We start from the raw sequence: 12,316 nt of genomic DNA, 5'->3' as shown, positions 1-12,316 counted from the left end.
CAAGGGCAGTGACAGAGTGACAGTGGGAGCAGTCTGGGCCGGCTGGGTAACTGAGAGACAACAGCAAGGGCGCTGACAGAGTGACAGCGGGAGCAGTCTGGACCGGCTGGGTAACTGAGAGACAACAGCAAGGACACTGACAGGGTGACAGTGGGAGCAGTCTGGGCCGTCTAGGTAACTGAGAGACAACAGCAAGGACACTGACAGAGTGACAGTGAGAGAGCAGTCTGGAACGGCTGGGTAACTGAGAGACAAAAGCAAGGACTGTGAGAGAGTGACAATATGAGCAGTCTGTGCTGGCTGATTAACTGAGAGACAACAGCAAGGACAGTGACAGAGTGGCAGTGGGAGAAGTCTGGGCCGGCTGTGTAACTGAAATACAACAGCGAGGACAGTGGCAGAGTGACAGTGGGAGCAGTCTGGGCCGGCTGGGTAACTGAGAGACAACAGCAAGGACACAGACAGAGTGACAGTCCGAGCAGTCTGGGCCGGCGGGGTAACTGAGAGTCAGCAGCAAGGACACTGACAGAGTGACAGTGGGAGCAGTCTGGGCCGGCTGGGTAACTGAGAGACAACAGCAAGGACAGTGACAGAGTGACAGTGGGAGCAGTGTGGGCCGGCTGGGTAACTGAGAGACAACAGCAAGGACACTGACAGAGTGACAGTGGAAGCAGTCTGGTCCGGCTGGGTAACTGAGAGACAACAGCAAGGACGCTGACAGAGTGACAGCGGGAGCAGTCTAGACCGGCTGGGTAACTGAGAGACAACAGCAATGACACTGACAGGGTGACAGTGGGAACATTCTGGGCCGGCTAGGTAACTGAGAACAACAGCAAGGACACTGACAGAGTGACAGTGGGAGCAGTCTGGGCCGGCTGGTAACTGAGAGACAACAGCAAGGACAGTGACAGAGTGACAGTGGGAGCATTCTGGGCCGGCTGGGTAACTGAGAAACAATAGCAAGGACACTGACAGAGTGACAGTGGGGGCAGTCTGGTACGGCTGGGCAACTGAGAGACAATAGCAAGGACACTGACAGAGTGACAGTGGGAGCAGTCTGGGCCGGCTGGGTAACTGAGAGACAACAGCAAGGACACTGACAGGGTGACAGTGGTTGCAGTCTGGGCCGGCTGGGTAACTGAGAGACAACAGCAAGGACACTGACAGAGTGACAGTGGGAGCAGTCTGGGCCGGCTGGGTAACTGAGAGACAACAGCAAGGACACTGACAGAGTGACAGTGGGAGCAGTCTGGGCCGGCTAGGTAACTGAGAGACAACAGCAAGGACACTGATGGAGTGACAGTGGGAGCAGTCTGGGCCGGCTGGGTAACTGAGAGACAACAGCAAGGACACTGACAGAGTGACAGTAGGAGCAGTCTGGGCCGGCTGCGTAACTGAGAAACAATAGCAAGGACACTGACAGAGTGACAGTGGGGGAAGTCTGGAACGGCTGGGCAACTGAGAGACAACAGCAAGGACACTGACAGAGTTACAGTGGGAGCAGTCTGGGCCGGCTGGGTAACTGAGAGACAACAGCAAGGACACTGACAGAGTGACAGTGGGAGCAGTCTGGGCCGGCTGGGTAACTGAGAGACAACAGCAAGGACACTGACAGAGTGACAGTGGGAGCAGTCTGGGCCGGCTGGATAACTGAGAGACAACAGCAAGGACAGGGACAGAGTGACAGTGGGAGCAGTCTGGGCCGGCTGGGTAACTGAGAGACAACAGCAAGGACGCTGACAGAGTGACAGCGGGAGCAGTCTGGACCGGCTGGGTAACTGAGAGACAACAGCAAGGACGCTGACAGAGTGACAGCGGGAGCAGTCTGGACCGGCTGGGTAACTGAGAGACAACAGCAAGGACACTGACAGAGTGACAGTGGGAGCAGTCTGGGCCGGCTGAATAACTTAGAGAAAACAGTAAGGACACTGACAGTGTGACTGTGGTGAGAACAGTCTGGGCCGGCTGGGTAACTGAGAGACAACAGCAAGGACACTGACAGAGTGACAGTGGGAGCAGTCTGGGCCGGCTGGTAACTGAGAGACAACAGCAATGACACTGACAGAGTGACCGTGGGAGCAGTCTGGGCCGGCTGAATAAATTAGAGAAAACAGCAAGGACACTGACAGTGTGACAGTAGTGAGAACAGTCTGGGCCGGCTGGTAACTGAGAGACAATAGCAAGGGCACTGACAGAGAGACAGTGGGAGCAGTCTGGACCGGCTGGGTAACTGAGAGACAACAGCAAGGACACTGACAGAGTGACAGTGGGAGCAGTCTGGGCCGGCTGACTAACAAAGAGACAATAGCAAGGACACTGACAGAGTGACAGTGGGAGCATTCTGGAGCGGCTGGGTAACTGAGAGGAAACAGCGAGGATAGTGACAGAGTGACAGTGAGAGCAGTCTGGACCGGCTGGGTAACTGATAGACAACAGCAAGGACACTGACAGAGAGACAGTGGGAGCAGTCTGGACCAGCTGGTTAACTGAGAGGCAACAGCAAGGACACTGACAGAGTGACAGTGGGAGCAGTCTGGGCCGGCTGGGTAACTGAGAGACAACATCAAGGACGCTGACAGAGTGACAGTGGGAGCAGTCTGGGCTGGCTGGGTAACTGAGAGACAACATCAAGGACGCTGACAGAGTGACAGTGGTGGGAGCAGTTTGGCTGGCTGGTTAAATTCGAGACAACAGCAAGGACATTGAAAGAGTGACAGTGGACAGAGCAGTCTGGGCAGACTTGTTAACAGAGAGACAACAGCAAGGACAGTGACAGAGTGACAGTGGTAGCAGTCTGTGCCGGCTGGGTAACTGAGAGACAACAGCAAGGACACTGACTTAGTGACAGTGGGAGCAGTCTGGGACGGCTGGGTAACTGAGAGACAACAGCAAGGACAGTGACAGAGTGACAGTGAGAGAGCAGTCTGGAACGGCTGGGTAACTGAGAGACAACAGCAAAGACACTGACAGAGTGACAGTGGGAGCAGTCTGGGCCGGCTGGGTAACTGTGAGACAACAGCAAGGACAGTGACAGAGTGACAGTGGGAGAAGTCTGGGCCGGCTGGGTAACTGAGATACAACAGCGAGGACACTGACAGAGTGACAGTGGGAGCAGTCTGGGCCGGTTGGGTAACTGAGAGACAACAGCAAGGACACTGACAGAGTGACAGTGGGAGCAGTCTGGGCCGGCTGGGTAACTGAGAGACAACAGCAAGGACACTGACAGAGTGACAGTGGGAGTAGTCTGGGCCGGCTGGGTAACTGAGAGACAACAGCAAGGACACTGACAGAGTGACAGTGGGAGCAGTCTGGGCCGGCTGGGTAACTGAGATACAACAGCAAGGACACTGACAGAGTGACAGTGGGAGCAGTCTGGGCCGGCTGGCTAACTGAGTGACAACAGCAAGGACAGTGACAGAGTGACAGTGGGAGCAGTGTGGGCCGGCTGGGTAACTGAGAGACAACAGCAAGGACACTGACAGAGTGACAGCGGAAGCAGTCTGGGCCGGCTGGGTAACTGAGAGACAACAGCAAGGACGCTGACAGAGTGACAGCGGGAGCAGTCTAGACCGGCTGGGTAACTGAGAGACAACAGCAAGGACACTGACAGGGTGACAGTGGGAGCAGTCTGGGCCGGCTAGGTAACTGAGAGACAACAGCAAGGACTCTGACAGAGTGACAGTGGGAGCAGTCTGGGCCGGCTGGTAACTGAGAGACAACAGCATGGACAGTGACAGAGTGACAGTGGGAGCAGTCTGGGCCGGCTGGGTAACTGATAGACAACAGCAAGGACAGTGACAGAGTGACAGTGGGAGCAGTCTGGGCCGGCTGGGTAACTGAGAGACAACAGCAAGGAGACTGACAGAGTGACAGTGGGGGCAGTCTGGAACGGCTGGGCAACTGAGAGACAACAGCAAGGTCACTGACAGAGTGACAGTGGGAGCAGTCTGGACCGGCTGGGTAACTGAGAGACAACAGCAAGAACACTGACAGAGTGACAGTGGGAGCAGTCTGGGCCGGCTGGGTAACTGAGAGACAACAGCAAGGACACTGACAGAGTGACAGTGGGGGCAGTCTGGAACGGCTGGGCAACTGAGAGACAACAGCAAGGTCACTGACAGAGTGACAGTGGGAGCAGTCTGGACCGGCTGGGTAACTGAGAGACAACAGCAAGGACACTGACAGAGTGACAGTGGGAGCAGTCTGGGCCGGCTGGGTAACTGAGAGACAACAGCAAGGACACTGACAGAGTGACAGTGGGGGCAGTCTGGGCCGGCTGGGTAACTGATAGACAACAGCAAGGACACTGACAGAGTGACAGTGGGAGCAGTCTGGGACGGCCGGGTAACTGAGAGACAACAGCAAGGACACTGACAGAGTGACAGTGGGAGCAGTCTGGGCCGGCTGTGTAACTGAGAGACAACAGCAAGGACGCTGACAGAGTGACAGCGGGAGCAGTCTTGGCCGGCTGGGTAACTGAGAGACAACAGCAAGGACACTGACAGAGTGACAGTGGGAGCAGTCTGGACCGGCTGGGTAACTGAGAGACAACAGCAACGACACTGACAGAGTGACAGTGGGAGCAGTCTGGGCCGGCTGAATAAATTAGAGAAAACAGCAAGGACACTGACAGACTGATAGTGGGAGCAGTCTGTGCCGGCTGGGTAACTGAGAGACAACAGCAAAGACACTGACAGAGTGACAGAGGGAGCAGTTTGGGCCGACTGGGTAACTGAGAGACTACAGCAAGGACACTGACAGAGTGACAGTGGTGGGAGCAGTTTGGCTGGCTGGTTAAATTCGAGACAACAGCAAGGACATTGAAAGAGTGACAGTGGACAGAGCAGCCTGGGCAGACTTGTTAACAGAGAGACAACAGCAAGGACAGTGACAGAGTGACAGTGGTAGCTGTCTGTGCAGGCTGATTAACTGAGAGACAACAGCAAGGACACTGACCGAGTGACAGTGGGAGCAGTCTGGGCCGGCTGGGTAACTGAGAGACAACAGCAAGGACACAGACAGAGTGACAGTGGGAGCAGTCTGGGCCGGCTGGGTAACTGAGAGACAACAGCAAGGACACTGAAAGAGTGACAGTGGGAGCAGTCTGGGCCGGCTGGGTAACTGAGAGACAACAGCAAGGACAGTGACAGAGTGACAGTGGGAGATGTGTGGGCCGGCTAGGTAACTGAGAGACAACAGCAAGGACACTGACAGAGTGACAGTGGGAGCAGTGTGGGCCGGCTGGGTAACTAAGAGACAACAGCAAGGGCAGTGACAGAGTGACAGTGGGAGCAGTCTGGGCCGGCTGGGTAACTGAGAGACAACAGCAAGGGCGCTGACAGAGTGACAGCGGGAGCAGTCTGGACCGGCTGGGTAACTGAGAGACAACAGCAAGGACACTGACAGGGTGACAGTGGGAGCAGTCTGGGCCGTCTAGGTAACTGAGAGACAACAGCAAGGACACTGACAGAGTGACAGTGAGAGAGCAGTCTGGAACGGCTGGGTAACTGAGAGACAAAATCAAGGACTGTGAGAGAGTGACAATGGGAGCAGTCTGTGCTGGCTGATTAACTGAGAGACAACAGCAAGGACAGTGACAGAGTGGCAGTGGGAGCAGTCTGGGCCGGCTGTGTAACTGAGATACAACAGCGAGGACAGTGGCAGAGTGACAGTGGGAGCAGTCTGGGCCGGCTGGGTAACTGAGAGACAACAGCAAGGACACAGACAGAGTGACAGTGCGAGCAGTCTGGGCCGGCGGGGTAACTGAGAGTCAGCAGCAAGGACACTGACAGAGTGACAGTGGGAGCAGTCTGGGCCGGCTGTGTAACTGATAGACAACAGCAAGGACACAGATAGAGTGACAGTGGGAGCAGTCTCGGCCGGCTGGGTAACTGAGAGACAACAGCAAGGACACTGACAGACTGACAGTGGGGGCAGTCTGGAACGGCTAGGCAACTGAGAGACAACAGCAAGGTCACTGACAGAGTGACAGTGGGAACAGTCTGAACCGGCTGGGTAACTGAGAGACAACAGCAAGGACACTGACAGAGTGACAGTGGGAGCAGTCTGGGCCGGCTGGGTAACTGAAAGACAACAGCAGGGTCACTGACAGAGTGACAGTGGGAGCAGTCTGGGCCGGTTGGGTAACTGAGAGACAACAGCAAGGACGCTGACAGAGTGACAGCGGGAGCAGTCTGGGCTGGCTGGGTAACTGAGAGACAACAGCAAGGACGCTGACAGAGTGACAGCGGGAGCAGTCTGGGCCGGCTGGGTAACTGAGAGACAACAGCAAGGACACTGACAGAGTGACAGTGGGAGCAGTCTGGACCGGCTGGGTAACTGAGAGACAACAGCAACGACACTGACAGAGTGACAGTGGGAGCAGTCTGGGCCGGCTGAATAAATTAGAGAAAACAGCAAGGACACTGACAGACTGATGGTGGGAGCAGTCTGTGCCGGCTGGGTAACTGAGAGACAACAGCAAGGACACTGACAGAATGACAAAGGGAGCAGTTTGGGACGACTGGGTAACTGAGAGTCAACAGCAAGGACACTGACAGAGTGACAGTGGGAGCAGTCTGGGCCGGCTGGTAACTGAGAGACAACAGCATGGACAGTGACAGAGTGACAGTGGGAGCAGTCTGGGCCGGCTGGGTAACTGATAGACAACAGCAAGGACAGTGACAGAGTGACAGTGGGAGCAGTCTGGGCCGGCTGGGTAACTGAGAGACAACAGCAAGGACACTGACAGAGTGACAGTGGGGGCAGTCTGGAACGGCTGGGCAACTGAGAGACAACAGCAAGGTCACTGACAGAGTGACAGTGGGAGCAGTCTGGACCGGCTGGGTAACTGAGAGACAACAGCAAGAACACTGACAGAGTGTCAGTGGGAGCAGTCTGGGCCGGCTGGGTAACTGAGAGACAACAGCAAGGACACTGACAGAGTGACAGTGGGGGCAGTCTGGAACGGCTGGGCAACTGAGAGACAACAGCAAGGTCACTGACAGAGTGACAGTGGGAGCAGTCTGGACCGGCTGGGTAACTGAGAGACAACAGCAAGGACACTGACAGAGTGACAGTGGGAGCAGTCTGGGCCGGCTGGGTAACTGAGAGACAACAGCAAGGACACTGACAGAGTGACAGTGGGGGCAGTCTGGGCCGGCTGGGTAACTGAAAGACAACAGCAAGGACACTGACAGAGTGACAGTGGGAGCAGTCTGGGACGGCCGGGTAACTGAGAGACAACAGCAAGGACACTGACAGAGTGACAGTGGGAGCAGTCTGGGCCGGCTGTGTAACTGAGAGACAACAGCAAGGACGCTGACAGAGTGACAGCGGGAGCAGTCTGGGCCGGCTGGGTAACTGAGAGACAACAGCAAGGACACTGACAGAGTGACAGTGGGAGCAGTCTGGACCGGCTGGGTAACTGAGAGACAACAGCAACGACACTGACAGAGTGACAGTGGGAGCAGTCTGGGCCGGCTGAATAAATTAGAGAAAACAGCAAGGACACTGACAGACTGATAGTGGGAGCAGTCTGTGCCGGCTGGGTAACTGAGAGACAACAGCAAAGACACTGACAGAGTGACAGAGGGAGCAGTTTGGGCCGACTGGGTAACTGAGAGACTACAGCAAGGACACTGACAGAGTGACAGTGGTGGGAGCAGTTTGGCTGGCTGGTTAAATTCGAGACAACAGCAAGGACATTGAAAGAGTGACAGTGGACAGAGCAGCCTGGGCAGACTTGTTAACAGAGAGACAACAGCAAGGACAGTGACAGAGTGACAGTGGTAGCTGTCTGTGCAGGCTGATTAACTGAGAGACAACAGCAAGGACACTGACCGAGTGACAGTGGGAGCAGTCTGGGCCGGCTGGGTAACTGAGAGACAACAGCAAGGACACAGACAGAGTGACAGTGGGAGCAGTCTGGGCCGGCTGGGTAACTGAGAGACAACAGCAAGGACACTGAAAGAGTGACAGTGGGAGCAGTCTGGGCCGGCTGGGTAACTGAGAGACAACAGCAAGGACAGTGACAGAGTGACAGTGGGAGCTGTGTGGGCCGGCTAGGTAACTGAGAGACAACAGCAAGGACACTGACAGAGTGACAGTGGGAGCAGTGTGGGCCGGCTGGGTAACTGAGAGACAACAGCAAGGGCAGTGACAGAGTGACAGTGGGAGCAGTCTGGGCCGGCTGGGTAACTGAGAGACAACAGCAAGGGCGCTGACAGAGTGACAGCGGGAGCAGTCTGGACCGGCTGGGTAACTGAGAGACAACAGCAAGGACACTGACAGGGTGACAGTGGGAGCAGTCTGGGCCGTCTAGGTAACTGAGAGACAACAGCAAGGACACTGACAGAGTGACAGTGAGAGAGCAGTCTGGAACGGCTGGGTAACTGAGAGACAAAAGCAAGGACTGTGAGAGAGTGACAATGGGAGCAGTCTGTGCTGGCTGATTAACTGAGAGACAACAGCAAGGACAGTGACAGAGTGGCAGTGGGAGCAGTCTGGGCCGGCTGTGTAACTGAGATACAACAGCGAGGACAGTGGCAGAGAAACAGTGGGAGCAGTCTGGGCCGGCTGGGTAACTGAGAGACAACAGCAAGGACACAGACAGAGTGACAGTGCGAGCAGTCTGGGCCGGCGGGGTAACTGAGAGTCAGCAGCAAGGACACTGACAGAGTGACAGTGGGAGCAGTCTGGGCCGGCTGGGTAACTGAGAGACAACAGCAAGGACAGTGACAGAGTGACAGTGGGAGCAGTGTGGGCCGGCTGGGTAACTGAGAGACAACAGCAAGGACACTGACAGAGTGACAGTGGAAGCAGTCTGGTCCGGCTGGGTAACTGAGAGACAACAGCAAGGACGCTGACAGAGTGACAGCGGGAGCAGTCTAGACCGGCTGGGTAACTGAGAGACAACAGCAATGACACTGACAGGGTGACAGTGGGAACATTCTGGGCCGGCTAGGTAACTGAGAACAACAGCAAGGACACTGACAGAGTGACAGTGGGAGCAGTCTGGGCCGGCTGGTAACTGAGAGACAACAGCAAGGACAGTGACAGAGTGACAGTGGGAGCAGTCTGGGCCGGCTGTGTAACTGATAGACAACAGCAAGGACACAGATAGAGTGACAGTGGGAGCAGTCTCGGCCGGCTGGGTAACTGAGAGACAACAGCAAGGACACTGACAGACTGACAGTGGGGGCAGTCTGGAACGGCTAGGCAACTGAGAGACAACAGCAAGGTCACTGACAGAGTGACAGTGGGAACAGTCTGAACCGGCTGGGTAACTGAGAGACAACAGCAAGGACACTGACAGAGTGACAGTGGGAGCAGTCTGGGCCGGCTGGGTAACTGAAAGACAACAGCAGGGTCACTGACAGAGTGACAGTGGGAGCAGTCTGGGCCGGTTGGGTAACTGAGAGACAACAGCAAGGACGCTGACAGAGTGACAGCGGGAGCAATCTGGGCCGGCTGGGTAACTAAGAGACAACAGCAAGGACACTGACAGAGTGACAGTGGGAGCAGTCTGGGCTGGCTGGGTAACTGAGAGACAACAGCAAGGACACTGACAGAGTGAAAGTTGGGGCAGTCTGGAACGGCTGGGCAACTGAGAGACAACAGCAAGGTCACTGACAGAGTGACAGTGGGAGCAGTCTGGACCGGCTGGGTAACTGAGAGACAACAGCAAGGACACTGACAGAGTGACAGTGGGAGCAGTCTGGGCCGGCTGGGTAACTGAGAGACAACAGCAAGGACACTGACAGAGTGACAGTGGGGGCAGTCTGGGCCGGCTGGGTAACTGAGAGACAACAGCAAGGACACTGACAGAGTGACAGTGGGAGCAATCTGGGCCGGCCGGGTAACTGAGAGACATCAGCAAGGACACTGACAGAGTGACAGTGGGAGCAGTCTGGGCCGGCTGGGTAACTGAGAGACAACAGCAAGGACGCTGACAGAGTGACAGCGGGAGCAGTCTGGGCCGGCTGGGTAACTGAGAGACAACAGCAAGGACACTGACAGAGTGACAGTGGGAGCAGTCTGGACCGGCTGGGTAACTGAGAGACAACAGCAACGACACTGACAGAGTGACAGTGGGAGCAGTCTGGGCCGGCTGAATAAATTAGAGAAAACAGCAAGGACACTGACAGACTGATGGTGGGAGCAGTCTGTGCCGGCTGGGTAACTGAGAGACAACAGCAAGGACACTGACAGAGTGACAGAGGGAGCAGTTTGGGCCGACTGGGTAACTGAGAGACAACAGCAAGGACACTGACAGAGTGACAGTGGTGGGAGCAGTTTGGCTGGCTGGTTAAATTCGAGACAACAGCAAGGACATTGAAAGAGTGACAGTGGACAGAGCAGCCTGGGCAGACTTGTTAACAGAGAGACAACAGCAAGGACAGTGACAGAGTGACAGTGAGAGCAGTCTGTTAAGGCTGACTAACTGAGAGACAATAGCAAGGACACTGACAGAGTGACAGTGGGAGCAGTCTGGGCCGGCTGGGTAACTGAGAGAAAACAGCAAGGACACTGACAGAGTGACTGTGGGAGCATTCTGGAGCGGCTGGGTAACTGAGAGACAACATCAAGGACGCTGACAGAGTGACAGTGGGTGCAGTCTGGGCTGGCTGGGTAACTGAGAGACAACATCAAGGACGCTGACAGAGTGACAGTGGTGGGAGCAGTTTGGCTGGCTGGTTAAATTCGAGACAACAGCAAGGACATTGAAAGAGTGACAGTGGACAGAGCAGTCTGGGCAGACTTGTTAACAGAGAGACAACAGCAAGGACAGTGACAGAGTGGCAGTGGTAGCAGTCTGTGCCGGCTGGGTAACTGAGAGACAACAGCAAGGACACTGACTGAGTGACAGTGGGAGCAGTCTGGGACGGCTGGGTAACTGAGAGACAACAGCAAGGACAGTGACAGAGTGACAGTGAGAGAGCAGTCTGGAACGGCTGGGTAACTGAGAGACAACAGCAAAGACACTGACAGAGTGACAGTGGGAGCAGTCTGGGCCGGCTGGGTAACTGTGAGACACAGCAAGGACAGTGACAGAGTGACAGTGGGAGAAGTCTGGGCCGGCTGGGTAACTGAGATACAACAGCGAGGACACTGACAGAGTGACAGTGGGAGCAGTCTGGGCCGGTTGGGTAACTGAGAGACAACAGCAAGGACACTGACAGAGTGACAGTGGGAGCAGTCTGGGCCGGCTGGGTAACTGAGAGACAACAGCAAGGACACTGACAGAGTGACAGTGGGAGTAGTCTGGGCCGGCTGGGTAACTGAGAGACAACAGCAAGGACACTGACAGAGTGACAGTGGGAGCAGTCTGGGCCGGCTGGGTAACTGAGATACAACAGCAAGGACACTGACAGAGTGACAGTGGGAGCAGTCTGGGCCGGCTGGCTAACTGAGTGACAACAGCAAGGACAGTGACAGAGTGACAGTGGGAGCAGTGTGGGCCGGCTGGGTAACTGAGAGACAACAGCAAGGACACTGACAGAGTGACAGCGGAAGCAGTCTGGGCCGGCTGGGTAACTGAGAGACAACAGCAAGGACGCTGACAGAGTGACAGCGGGAGCAGTCTAGACCGGCTGGGTAACTGAGAGACAACAGCAAGGACACTGACAGGGTGACAGTGGGAGCAGTCTGGGCCGGCTAGGTAACTGAGAGACAACAGCAAGGACACTGACAGAGTGACAGTGGGAGCAGTCTGGGCCGGCTGGTAACTGAGAGACAACAGCATGGACAGTGACAGAGTGACAGTGGGAGCAGTCTGGGCCGGCTGGGTAACTGATAGACAACAGCAAGGACAGTGACAGAGTGACAGTGGGAGCAGTCTGGGCCGGCTGGGTAACTGAGAGACAACAGCAAGGACAATGACAGAGTGACAGTGGGGGCAGTCTGGAACGGCTGGGCAACTGAGAGACAACAGCAAGGTCACTGACAGAGTGACAGTGGGAGCAGTCTAGACCGGCTGGGTAACTGAGAGACAACAGCAAGAACACTGACAGAGTGACAGTGGGAGCAGTCTGGGCCGGCTGGGTAACTGAGAGACAACAGCAAGGACACTGACAGAGTGACAGTGGGGGCAGTCTGGAACGGCTGGGCAACTGAGAGACAACAGCAAGGTCACTGACAGAGTGACAGTGGGAGCAGTCTGGACCGGCTGGGTAACTGAGAGACAACAGCAAGGACACTGACAGAGTGACAGTGGGAGCAGTCTGGGCCGGCTGGGTAACTGAGAGACAACAGCAAGGACACTGACAGAGTGACAGTGGGGGCAGTCTGGGCCGGCTGGGTAACTGATAGACAA

The sequence above is a fragment of the Scyliorhinus torazame genome, chromosome 20 (assembly GCF_047496885.1).
Source record: "Scyliorhinus torazame isolate Kashiwa2021f chromosome 20, sScyTor2.1, whole genome shotgun sequence".
NCBI lineage: Eukaryota > Metazoa > Chordata > Chondrichthyes > Carcharhiniformes > Scyliorhinidae > Scyliorhinus > Scyliorhinus torazame.
Note: the sequence above shows the minus strand (reverse complement) of the source record.